We start from the raw sequence: 13,484 nt of genomic DNA on the forward strand, positions 1-13,484 counted from the left end.
AGGATGGCCAACAACCTCATAGGGCGTGAAATATTCCTCTCCATATCACTACAACAAATGTCTCAGACCTGGCTGACTGAGGGAGGGCACCTACGTTATCCACAGCTCGATCCTGCTGCCAGGCGCAGGCATGACTCTGGTCCAGAGCTAAAGCTCTCCCCTTTGTCCAGGTTTGTGTAAGGAAATACAACGAAAAAACCTTCAGACTCCACAGTGTACTTGGGCAGGGAACACACAATGGCCACCACCATCGTGGTTCAGAAGACATGAGCCGGGGTCACCACTGCTAACACCAGCAGCCAGAGGTCCTCAGAGTTTCTGGTGTGCGCTTCAACGTAATGTTACATAGTTAAAGGGATTTTAATACGAAGAGAAAATTCTTCTAAGATAGGATCTTATTAATTATGCAAGCGTTCTCCAAAATACATTGAGAGTGGAATAGGAGAAGAGATATTTATCACAGCTTCTTTACCGCTTCTGGATCACAGAGGCCCAGATCAACCCTAAATATTTTCTTATTTGACAAACACATATACTGTCCAATAAACGTACATGAGGAATATTTTGCAAACATTCTGTAATCTCTACAAAGTTAGAGAAGCATATCCTTGCAAAGGAGCCAGGAGACAGAGCAAACAGAAGCAGCACATCCAGTCTTTCTTTGCTGGAAAAGAACTAGCACAAAGACGAAGTACCTGGGAACCACCTGGGGTAACGGGTGGGAACGCACAGGTTGCGTCCAGGGGGAACTCTGCTGCGGAGTCAGCTACCTACGACATCTTTAAAACAAATCTCTGAATCCTTTGCCATACCTATTGTTCTCCACAAAACATCCCCATTACAGGAAATTCACTACTAGGATACATCTGAAGATGTAATTATTGGTGTGATATTTGCTTCTCTTCTGATACATTTCACCAAGCGTAAAAACTGGGGCTACCTTACAACACATTAAAAATACCTTACTCTAGTGACAAAACCTGATGAATTATAATGGATAAGGCACAGATGAAAGCTGCACAAATGGAAATGTTATTTAGATGGAAGTAAAGATTTAAAATTCTCCAACTTAGCTTTCAGCAGAATTCAATGGAAGGACATGACAGATAACTTTTTCCAGTAGTCTAACTTGAGGCCTAAGTCACCTTATCTGTACATAATTTTGACTCCAACATCTGCTCCTCTACATGCAGCACTTAATTTCAGCCTAGTTAAAGAAATAAAAAAACTAAAAAAAATCAAACTACCCAAGGAGTTTTTACTTCAGACAGTTTTTAACAAGATTAAATTTAATTTAAGCTGTTCTGCCAGAATCCCTTTCTCTTCAGCGAGACATTCTTAACAGAGGAGAAAAACATTCTCTCAAGTTCAAAGGATAAATGGAGGTTCAAGTTTATCAATGTATTTGAGTCAACAGATAAAAGGAAGAGGAGTCCTAAAAATGGCAAAGGCACCAGCCAGAACTAGGCCAATGTTGTGGAGAACCTAACGTGAAGGCTCGAACCAGTCGTTGATTAGGTTTGTCCTTGGACACAAGTAGCAGAAACTACGACGCGCTCACTAGGAGCAGGGGCAATAGAAACAAAAATGTAGACTCGGAGTCGTTTCAAGGATCACGTATCTAAAATTGCATTTATTGCAACAAAAGTTGGTGTTCTGTAATCCTGAAAAGTGAAAACAAGCCTTCACCGGTGTCAAAATATACCACGGTTTTCCACAATATTTGCACTATTATGACGTGCTGTCCACCAAAGCTATTTTTCAGACTCTGGGGATCTGAGCTATACCATTCAACAATATATGAAGCATTAGGGGTGGTATTTTGGGAACATCTCATTTGAAGCATTCCAAGCCGATAACCTCTATCCAAATACATAAAACAAGAGCCATGTCACACGCTCTATAAATAGCATTAATAGTAAGGAATCAATAGCAGCCAAACCTTTAGGTACCATCTTATTAATCTGTCCTCGCCATGCACGGACACACTGCCGTAAGGGCTCTCCAAACGCGACAGGCAAAGGTGAAGGACACGATTTGTTCAACTAGTTAACGCAACTGCTATTTAACCGCCTCAGCCACCAGAAAGCTAGCCAGCGAAACACTCCACACCATGACAGGCAGGAGAGGCGAGCACGATCAACACCGAGCGTTTTTCCTCACAAAATAAATGAAAGTCCTCGAGGCTAACGCCGTTCTGTCGTTTTCTTCCCGAGACACGTAAAGATCTTACGTTTGACAACAACCATTTTAATCCTTGGTTTTTTTTTTTCCTTCCCCCCCCCCCCCCCTCGTTTCTCCTACCGCGCCCAGCACAATGGTACAACTGCACGTTACAGGCAGCCAGGCATCTCTCTCTATTATATTTATTTTTTTTTTTTGGCTCCCACAGTGACAAAGGTGAACTCCGAGGCTCCCGAGATGCTTGCAGCAAAGGCGACTGAGCGAGATTTCTAAAGGCATACCCACACGCGAGTTGCAGGAGCCTAGCCTCGGCGAGATATTTTAATCTGGCAAATTAAAATGGTTGGGAAACGCTATTTGGCTAACGGAATCAGCCGACACATGCCTGTCGGAGGGGAAGCAATAAAAAGGCCTTCAAAATAGGTCACTTTCCTCCCAATCCCACCCCAGTGCCGCACAAAATGGTATTTACACCGAAAACTCACCGCTCGGGGAGGAGCGAGGGGGTAGGGAAAAAGAGCTCTGGAAAAATTTAAAAATAAAAAAATAATATATATATATATATATAAAAAAAAAAGGATCCACGGTAATATCTGCGGGAACACCGGGGGGGGGGGGTGGTTACCGCGTACCGAGCGGGGCCCATCGGGACCCCCCCCCCCCCCCGCTTCGTTCCCTTCCCCTCCCCGGGGGGGCCGGGCCGCAGCCCTTAGGCCTCAGCCGGCCGTGACAGCGGCGGGGCGCGGGGAACACCCCGGCGGCGGCCGCCCCTCGGCGGGCAGCGCCATTACCGCTCCCTCCCCGCCGCCACCGCCGCCCCGAGCCCCGGAGCCCGGAGGCCGGGGAAGCGGCCCCGGGTCCTGCGGCAGTGCCGCAGAGCGCGGCGGGGGAGGCGCCGGCCCCACCGCCTTCCCCTCCGCCCCCCCCCCCCTCCGCCTCGCCTCTCCCCTCCATCTCTATTCGCACCCCCCCCCCCCTCCGCCATCTCCTTCCTCTTCCTCCTCCTCCTCCTCCTCCCCGGGTGCCCCCCGAGCCGCCCCGGCCGAGCCCCCCGCGGCGATGCCCGCCTTACCCTCCGCCGCAGCCGGGCTGGGAGCGCCGGTCGGCCCCCCGCGGAGGAGGAGGAGGAGGAGGAGGAGAAGAAGGAGAAGGAGGAGGAGCGGGGCAAGGGGCGGCGGCCCCGCGGGGGGAGGCGCCCCCGGAGGGGCGTCGGGCCCGGCCCCCCCCGGGTGCCCGGGCGCGGCGGGCACAAAGGCGGCGGGGCACGGCACCTAAGATGGCAGGGCGGGCGCGGCGGGGCGCCGAGCCGCCACCACCGGCAGCAGCACCACCACCACCACCGCCTCCTCCTCCTCCTTCTCCACCGCCACCACCACCAGGGCCCCGCTCGCCGAGCCGCGGCCAGGCCTCACGGCGTGTGGGAGGGAGGGCGGGCGGGCGGCTCCGGCCGTGCCTGCCCGCCCGCGGCGGAGCGGGGTTCCCTCGGCCGGGCCGGGCCGCGATGGCCGCCCGCCCCGCCTGCCGCCTCCCCTCAGCGCCGCCCGGGCTCCGGCTGCTCCTTCGCCGCCGCTGCTGCTCCGCGCTGCCCGCAGCCAGCGGCCCCCGCCCGCCCCTCTCGCGAGACTTCGCCGCCCTCCTCCTCCTCCTCCTTCTTCTTCGTCCCCCCCTTCTGTGGGAGGGAGGGAAGGAAGGGGGCGAGGAGGGAGGCGAGGCGAGGCGGGGCCGGGGGCAGTTGTGACGGGGCGAGGGGGGCGGTTTGTGTGGGGGGGAGATGGGGCCCGGGGGGGGGGGCGGGTGTGTGAGGAGGCCGCGAGGGGCGCTGGTGGTGAGGGGGTGGCTGAGGAAGAGGAGGGAGGTGAGGGGTGGGAGGGTGGGCGAAGGGGTCTGGGGGGGCTTGAGGGGTGGGAGGGAAATGAGGGGGCTTGAGGGGAGGATGAGAGGGTTCTGCTTCAGGTTAGGGGAGCTGAGGGCGTAACAGCATTGTGGGGCTGCAGGAGTGAAGGGGAAACTGAGGAAGGGGTTGAGGAAGCGCCCACGGGGGCCCTGGGGAGGTGTGGAGAAAACGAGGGCTTGGGGATGGGGAAGGTGGGGATTAGGAGCAGGTGAGGGGATGAAGAAGAAGTGTGAGACCCAACAGGGCTGCCCCGGAGCAGTTCAGCCACGAACACTAACCCTGAGGGTCTGCTGGTACAGGGGTCTGCAGTGCCCCTGGCCTGACCACACTGGCGTGTTTCAGGCCGCCTGCCCCAACTGTCTCTGGCTTAGGGCCAGAAGAGGGGAAAAAAATATCTCACAGAGCGAGCACATGGCCTCCTGAGCGGTAGTCTTGGCTCTCAGCGGTGGGTTTTGAACTTGGTAGGTTGTTGAACCTCTGTGTGCTTTGGTATCTCCGTCTACGAGCTAGAGATAACAGTTGGCTTCGTGCAGGGATTAATTATCGTGTCTTGTAGTCACATATTTGTTTATTTGTTTTTACCATAGATTACAGCTGGAGGAATTCTAAACAATTCAAGTCTCCTTGTCATGGTGTTTAAGTGCATTGTGCTCCTGTCTGAACAGAGGAAATCACTGAGGTCAGTCGCCCTTGTGTTTATAGTTGCTTTCCCTTTCAGAAGTATGGGGGCAAGGAATCATCAAAATAACAATTTATACTGATGTCCTGATAATAAATTGATAATTACATAAGGGACAAAGCTTGGAAGAGGTGTTCTTGCAGGCGTTGCTTTCACTCTTAAATTCAGGATTATATACGAAGTAAATGTTCTCAGGTTATAAGGTGCCCTGCAAACACTAAGAGTTCTGAGGTGTCCCCAGTATAAAATAGTACAATTCTGTAAGCCCCTATATTACTGATACCACTAAAATCAAGCAAACTTCGTTCCTGTTTTCCTATAAATAGAGATTTTGTACTGTAAGAAGGCTTTGTATCCAGCAGATGTTGAAGATGGTACTGGAGACTATTTATCTAAACTTCACATTTACTTCTAAACAAGCAGACAGAACTACTGGGGATTATTTAACCTGGGGTAGAGGAAACCTAAGGAATGTTGAGAACAGAGGTTGACTGTAATAGTTGTGGACCACATCTAGTGTTTTGCAAACGTGTCACATAGTGGTCTGATACTTTGCCTTTTCAAATCCCAGTAGGAAAAGTAAGACAAATGTGGATCACTTCAAACATATGTTGTTGTAAGTATTGGGAAAGGCAAACTAAAGGTTTATCTGATTATCTCAACCTTGAAGTTGGCAGCTATGACAGGAAACTTGGTTTCATTCATCTGCCAAAGATATTTGTAGTGTATCATTTGACAAGTTAAAAGGCATTTTTGTAATGGCACAAAAATAAAACCATCCACTTTCTGAAACTACAGTTTCTGTCTTTTAAAAATAATATGGTTTTGGATACATGCTTCTAGGGAAATTAAGGGCCTACGAGGAAAGGTAAATATTTGTATTTGCAAATGTTGGAACAATAGTATTTAACACAAATCTGTTCAGCATGGCCTATAAATATTTTTTTTCTTGTACTTGTTTTGTCACATTAGTGGGTATCGTTTACTTTTTGCAGATGGGAGAAGTAAATGGAGCAGTAAGAGGGAGCTATCTGCCTGCCTGTGGGGTCATAAGATGGAATTAAGGATCAGGTTCTTCCAAATCTTGGTCTTGTACTTCTTCCTGCAGACAAGTTGCCCTTAAAGCTCATGAATTATGTGAGAATAAAAGCTTCAGTTAGTGAGGTACAGAGAGCTAACCCAGCAAAACACCAGCAGAGAGTCTAGGCCTCAGCTCTTTGTATTACACACATAAAAAGATAATATCTCTAGGTAAAAAGCTGTAGAGTCTAATGGTGGCTGCTGAAAAACATGAGTAATGCTTCGCTATTAATTGTCAAGTAGTTTATTTAGAATGCTAGATATGCATTTGATAAGTCTTCAGTGACTGCTTCAGAAGTAAACAGTATCAGCTGTGGACCACCCGTTTAGAAAAAGTCGACTGAAATTGTTAAGGAACAGGCGCTATAAAAATTACAATGTTTATTGTTGCTAGCTGAACTAGACATATTTAACATGGTTTTCTAGGCCTGTTGTATTAGGTATGATTTTGTTGCCTTTCCTGCTGACCATAGTAGGCTTCTAGAAAGCTTAAATTGCTTTAGCTTATCTTGCTAGCGTATTAATGCAAATCTAGCTCATTTAAAGAAAAACTAAACAATTTCATATATGTCTGCATCTGGGATTTGCACCAGTTCATCTATCAGATGGCAATACACAAAGTTAATTCCATCTGAAGGAGGTGCCAGAACATCAATAAATAAAAATTACAAATTGCCTAACGGTTCAGCTGACAGGCAGAACTGGTTTCAGTGTGGTGTTCCCAGCGTTCTGCTGCGGAGCTGGGCTGGGGGTAGACCCTTACGACGTTCCCCTGTAGACAGGACCTTTAAGAGCATGCATCAGCACTACATAATACTGTAGGAGAGGAAGCAGAGAACAATGCTATGTCCAACGGAAGCTGTGGCAAGAATTTATTCAAGGCACATTGTAATTACTCAAGCTGGGAATTTGGCCAGGACATTGGGGTTAACACCCCTACTTCTTCAGAAGTGTCATAGTTTATTTTTTTAATGACTTTAAGTGATGAGAAGCTTGGCTTTCTGTCTCAGCAGAATGACAACACCTCTAGCAGTATAAACTTCTTACAACACGAAGGTGCTGGTGCAGAAGTAACTCAGTGGAGTGATGGGGCCTACTTCAGTAATCATTGCTATATAAATACTATCAGTAGATAAGGAACGATAAGAGTGTGATTAGGGCAGTTTCAGCCGCTGTAATCACAGGCATACCTTCCTTAGTCTTCAGTCCACACGCTGCTTTAGTCTGACCTTTTTTTTAAGCAAACAAATATAATTTTCAGAATAAACCATGGAACCTGAATTAATTCAATTTAGTTATTAATTATAATTGTGGTTACGAACTGCATTTGTCACTGCTTCTGTTGTAGGAAACTTGTCAAATAAGTGAATGTAATTGAGCCAATTTTTTTTAGATTCTTTCATAAAGCTATTACAAATCTATTATACGCTGATTTAGAAACCAACTTTCACCTTGTTCTCTGCTTGTAAAGATAAGCGGTTGTGTGTTTTAGTGTGTTACTCGTTACGAAATGCACAAGTGAGGAATTGTTTTGCTTTTACTAGCTCATGAAACATGACATCATTCCTATAGTGTAGTTTAGGCCATTATTATGGGTTACGAGGTTATACAGGAAAAACATGTTCTGGAGTAAGGTTGGTCAAAATAAACGAGGTAGTCTTGAGACTGTTACGATCCGGTTTTGTATCACCAGGTTAAATAGCTCAGTACATTCACTGGGATGAAGATACCGTGTCAAGCAGTATCCTTCTGACAGTTTGTTATGCCATAATGACAAAAATGAAGCAATACTGACACTGTTACATAACCACGTTTGTATTACACAAAAACAATACTACTTCACTCTTCTCCTGCTTTCTGTTAGACAAACAGAATTGTTCTTTGCTGTGCACTTATCCCTGTCCCATGGGTCGAGGGAGTTGAGGTGTCCATTAAGAAGCGGGGAAACAGAGGCACAAGTACTTACTACTGCCACATGGGAAATCAATGTCAGAGGCATAAACAGAATCTCAGCCTTCTGACTGTCCCACTCTGCCCTCTGGGCAACCAGGCAAAAGTGGAAAAGTGGCTTGCAGTGTGACTCAGCAGCTCTTCCTTCCTCAGCAATTGGCAAGCTGGGCAACTACAAATAACTGCCAGTATGTCATTTGTACCTGTGTCAGGTTTCCAAGAAACTCTAGGTAGGCATGTCTTCTGTTGGAGAAGGGTTCTTGATGGATCTTTGCAATGGTTTAGTTTCAGGACTTGAAAAAATGTGATCAGGACTCGTTCTCTGGGCTAAAACTGGGAGACAGCTTTTCTGGAAGTTAATTGAGTAGCAAGAGGATTTGATTTGCCCAAATAACATCAAGTTTGGTCACTTCGGCCTGTTCCACACAGTGCCCCCACAGTAAGAAGTGAGAATTGCCCCGATTTAAAGGCACGCATTCGTTTTCTGTAGCCAGCTGATGTTCCAGCATTGTTGGTTGTGTCCACATCTTTTTAGCAGGAACAGGGTGAGGCCTTGCAGCTTCATCTGAGAAGCACTGATGTGCTTGTGCTTCTCTGTATCATGCACCTGTGTGCTGTGTTGGTAGGCATCTATAATTGCCCTGTTTTGAAACACTCGTGCTAGGAGGTACTTCCAGAATACCAGTACAGCTTTACTGTGATTGACAGAGCCCACGAGATGTGTTGCACTTGGATAAATCTGATCAGATGCTTAAAGATAAGTAGGGTTTGGGGGCATGTCTTAAACACAGCTGAAGGTAATAATATTCCTGTCTCACTTTTCGGACCAAAACATTTTGATTTGGCTTTTAAGACTTTTTTATGGTCTTAGGAAAAAAAAAAAGGGCATAAGAAGAGTCTGTTCAGGTCCTTTCCCAACAGTAAGGCTGGAGGGGGTGTTACTCCGGAGTTATTTCAAGATGGCTGGGATGGGCCATAAGCCTCACTACTATGGAGGCCTTGACCTTGAAGAGTGATTGAAAGCAGCAGCACAGGAAGAGATTCTGCCCTGTTTCTGGTTTGGATGGATATGAAGAGGCCTTTGGCAGAGAAGGGTGAAAGGTGACTAATAATGTGAAACTAGGAAGAAACTCATTATAGTTACGCAATCTACAAGTGGTTGTCTTTCCCTGTAAGAAGACATCTTGTGTTAGTTGTCCCACTGGCAGCTGCTGCTCACACTGTCCTCTGAAGAGAAGTGTTTAACAACTATTTCCTTTAGGAGGGAAGTTTTAAGTTAGCGTCATAGCAGTGAGACCATAGCACCACGTTCTTTCTTTCTTCTCCCTCTCCACAATATCTTCTAGATTTACTTTGCCCTTTATGTTAGGGCAAATCCTATCCAAATCCTACTCCGGGCTTTGTGCTGGAGTGGCTGGTGTACAGGCATGCCGTTACACCTGCTGACCCTGGTACAGGGCAGTATCCTCCAGAAGAGCAGCTTGCTGGAGGTGATGATTTAAACTGCTGGAGCAAGTGTGTGTGGAGCTTTCCCAGGAGAACCCTTACATTCCTAATTAGCATGCCTGTTTTTCCAGTGAACTGCAATGAATGGCTCCCCCATTGACCCGATCTGGACCTTGATCTAATATTTTACAAGTAAAACAACACATTAGGTGTTGCTGTAAACGTACTCCTAGGAACTGATTCTCCTCTCCTCATCATCTGTAAAACAGTTGCAAAAATACGGCCCTGTGCCTCAACAATTCTGCATTCACTCATCTCTGAGGTACCGTGTTTCACTCTTGAATAAGATTCTAGACCAGAAAAAGGGTTAGACTGCATACAGATTAACAAATCTGTTGCTAGTATCTCTGGCTACTGCAGCATGACTCACCCATCAGTGCTTGTCAGTGTCTGGTGTGACCTCATTGAAAGCTTCAACATCTTATATGTGAAGGTAGGTTGTAATCCAGTGTGGGAATCCTAAATAGGTGGAGAGACTGTGGCAGTGCATACATCATGAACATTCTCCTTAGAAATCAGATGTGCCCTCACCAGAAATTGCCATTAAAAACCTTGCATGTTCCTGAGGATCTTTAAATGCGAAGGCTGCCTTTCCTTTGCCTCTATTAAAAAGCACCTGTAACTATTCAAGGCAGCAATAGAAACTAGTGCTGATGGGGAAATGTAGGGGTAGATGGGACAGGGAGGAGATGCTCCTTTATTTGCAAGGGCGAGCTGATGGTTCCTTTTTATTTGCTGTGGCTTCTTCTGACTCCTTATTTTTTTTCTGTGTCAGTACACAGGGTTTCCAGCAGGCTGGTTGAGGAGACAGGTGAGAAAATAGCAAGAGGGCGTATAATAAAGGGAGAATGTGAGTGAATTAGCTTGTGGCACCCTATGCTTGTAGCTTAGAAAGGTAGTGCAGCGATGAGACAAAAAGTGGGAGGCAGCAGAAGTTTAGAAATCAGATGGTTCTCTTCAGCTGGTGCTTGCTGAGTAAACACGGAGCTTGTGCTTGGTGTCTCTGCCTCCTTCCCAGGGGCCGTTACACACCAGCAGATACTAGCAATGCTCCTCAGTCTACACGGAGCCAGCTGCTGGCATTTGGATTGCAGAACCCACATCTAGTAACAGACACAGCAGAAGCTACCATCCTCTTGCCTGCTGCAAAGGGGACTTTCGGTCTCTAAAAGCACAAGGCTGACATCGTCCCACAGCTCTGCTGCCACCTGAGCATCTGGCTGAAAGTGAAGTCCCTGGTCCCGTTGTCCTTCGTGCATTCGTTCCTGTTCCTGTTTTGCTGTGGCTGGTTTCTGTTTGTGGCGAAGTTCTCTGTGCTAGCTGGGTACTTTATCCATACGTTGCAAGAGTTGTTGCCTCTTGGCCTCCCAATCCCCTCAATGCTGCTGCTCCCCACAGGATCTGACAAGGAACCCAGAGCCTGGCACCCTGTGAGAGAGCAAGAATCTTGCAGAAAGACCTTTGTTTCAGTGGGTCACCGTGTAACCCCCTAATTATTGTGACGGCAGTGCTTCTTATGTAGCATTTACTTAGGAAAGTAAAATATTGTCTGTGGTATGGCAGGTCAGAAAGATGCTCTGCTTCTAAAGCTGTGCTGTCCTGGCAACACTAAGGGATCTTCCACTTCAAAAGTGCCATGGAGCTGCTTTGTCACAAACTGGTGAATAACTTCAGAAAACACTGTGTCATTTGCTGTGCTGTGGGATAGACCCTGGCACTTGTCTGAATGTAGTTCCACAGATCTTTCCATCCAGATTTTTACCAGTATGTTTGTTCTCTTACCCTTTGCCTCAGGTGGATGGTAGTATTATTTCTGCAGTCCCTAAATTTCTTTCTTGAGACTGGGAACATGGATTCTCTTGGCAAAGATTGTGTCCTGAGAGGATTCGTTTCATGTTCTGGTACTTCTTTAAGGAAGGCATAGAAGAACTTAAGACTTGATGCATGGATGGAATTTATAGGGGAGAAATAGGCAACCTTATGCCTTTGGACCCGTGATTCCTTACCACCAGGATCAGCCAGGTACTACAGCTGCCTGCCCAGCTGCTTTGTGATTCTAGAGTGAAATAACTTGATGTCTCTGTCCGCTTTCTAGTACCAAGATGTGCATGCACTAGAAAACACAGCTAGCTCTAGAAGTGAATCTATTTGCTGTTCTTTGCACAGAGGCCAAGGACTGAATGATGTTTTGAGGCTGAGCATTCCTTCCCTGGATGATCTGATGGATATGCAGCATGATTTACTTGTGGGCAGGAGATGGAGAGCCCATTGCAATGTTGTCCATGCTGCATTCACCCATGGGCATGTTGGTTTAACTGATTGGTTCAGTATTTGAAGTTCTATTGCTTGATTCAGTTATTGATTACTTTTTTTGTTTACTTGGGAGACATTTCTTTCACGTATTAAGCATACCCAGGGTTCCAGGAGCCTCGTGTTCTTCCCTCAAGCTCAAACCTCGTTGCTGCTCCCCGTGTGCAGTTGGAAATGGGCAGGCACCATTTGTGACTGCCTGAATATCCTGAGTCACAGATTACCAGCTGGCATCTGTGCTGCAGTTTCATTTCTTCCTTTACGACTGCACTCCCTAGAGGAGACTTGGAACAATTGCAGTTGCCAGCTGAAGCGAATTGGGTGCTCTTGCCCGAGTCGCACAATTGGTGGACAACCTCTGACTACGTCTATGGGGTGAGCCGCCTGTGATTTGTTACTGTACGTCTGGTGTTTCCATGGCAGAAAATGGAACAGGTGTAGCAACATTTTAAATGCGTTTTCGTTATATTTACCAGCCAAATATCTGCGTTGTGAAGATGGCAATATGATGTCCTCATTAAATAATTGTTGGAGACAGGTGATGATCCTAGTAATGCTCTAAAAGTGAGATTAAATTGCGTGCAAATGAATGAAGCATTAAGGACACAGACAGGTGATGAAAGGCAAGCTGGTAACTCCCTACCCTGGCACAGCTCTGCTAGCAGCAACATGGGCACACCGTGCAGGTTGTTGGTTCTGTGTCGTGCTGCGTTTGGTATCCTGCTTGTGCAGTGTCCCAAAGCAAGGCTGCTGAAGCTCAGCAGGGAAAGAATGCAACATGTAACTGTGTTACTCCATCTCACACAAGTGTTTTCACTATGTAATGCTTACTGCTACTCTTGTGCATGGCTCTGGGGGAAGCTGAGACACGGAACATTTCACTGAGCCCTCTGATCCAACAGGCCTTGACATATTGTTGCTGGACACATCTGTGTCTGAACTGAGCTGCAGCTCCGCCGTGTCCCGAAAAAAAAAAAATAACAATATATTAAACTTTATTATTCTGTCTGCACCTTTTCCACGTATTGACCAAAAAGTCAATTCCTTACTGAACTAGTTTTAATTTACATGCGGTAAAATCTTATTAGTTAATGGCCAGCTGATTTCACTGGCCTGAAGGCTGTAGCATACATAACAGCTTAATGCTTCCCTGGGAACGGGTGAGTTAAAGGAGCTCCTCCTCCAGCAAGCCAAAACGGCCAGTGAAATAAATCAGGTCTTTGTTTGCAACACTCTGCCTGGGACGGGACCCCCTGTTAGCGGGGGGTGATCCTGCAGCGGAGGAGAGATGTGGGCTGTGCTGACTCGTGAAAGCAGGTGCTCCTTGCCTCGGTTAGGGTGAGTGGCTCGCCTTAGGAGCGGGCTGTGGGTTTTAGTGAGAGAACAGGGCTCTTGAGGAGAATCTAGAAGACAGGGAGAGGGGAATGCAAGGTGGACTTTGAAGTCTGAGTTGAGGGCATTGTGGTTCCTCTTTACTACATGACGGGCTCGCACCGAACGGGACAGGGGTATTAACAGTCGTGCATCTATCTGGAGTGTCTTGGGAAGACACGCACCATAGCTGAAGGCAGCCGCAGTCCTAAGAGGGGTTTTCTAGGGAGGGACAGCTGACAGCCGTTTAATAACTTGTATATACGTTTACTCACTTGCTCCTCCTTTATACATCTGACTCACCCATCCCTGTCTGAACACACCAGTTCAGCATTCTCTTTTATCTCCCTTCATTTACCTCACATTTCCCATCCTTCAAGCTTCCTTTTGTATCTAGGGATTTAATTCTGTTAAATCCAGTTGCTTTGGCCTGTGTTCTTGCCTGTGCTTTGCACCTGCCACAGCCCCAGCAAACTTGGCAAGCAAGCCTTAGGCACTGTAGAGAAAACA

General features: G+C 47.1%; 2 protein-coding genes across 13 annotated transcripts in view; one reads left to right on the top strand and one right to left on the bottom strand.

The window, feature by feature from the left end:
• The window catches only part of TAOK1 (TAO kinase 1), a 72,828-nt gene extending 68,987 nt beyond the window's left edge, over positions 1-3,841 (bottom strand). The window contains exon 1 of one of the 2 annotated variants that reach the window (XM_080563299.1): positions 3,257-3,841. The gene's annotated coding sequence lies outside the window, so the exon portion shown is untranslated. Of the gene's footprint in view, positions 1-2,669; positions 2,689-3,256 lie in introns of those variants that run through there. The other variant, XM_080563303.1, reaches the window with a different exon arrangement.
• A 261-nt stretch (positions 3,842-4,102) lies between these two features.
• NUFIP2 (nuclear FMR1 interacting protein 2) overlaps positions 4,103-13,484 on the top strand; it is a 42,566-nt gene continuing 33,184 nt past the window's right edge. For 2 of the 11 annotated variants that reach the window (XM_080563315.1, XM_080563318.1), the window contains exons 1-2: positions 4,104-4,539; positions 4,666-4,757. The gene's annotated coding sequence lies outside the window, so the exon portion shown is untranslated. Of the gene's footprint in view, positions 5,922-13,484 lie in introns of all 11 variants that reach the window. The other 9 variants (XM_080563309.1, XM_080563310.1, XM_080563308.1 and 6 more) reach the window with 6 other exon arrangements.

Source organism: Anser brachyrhynchus, assembly GCF_964034855.1.
Source record: "Anser brachyrhynchus genome assembly, chromosome: 20".
Lineage (NCBI taxonomy): Eukaryota > Metazoa > Chordata > Aves > Anseriformes > Anatidae > Anser > Anser brachyrhynchus.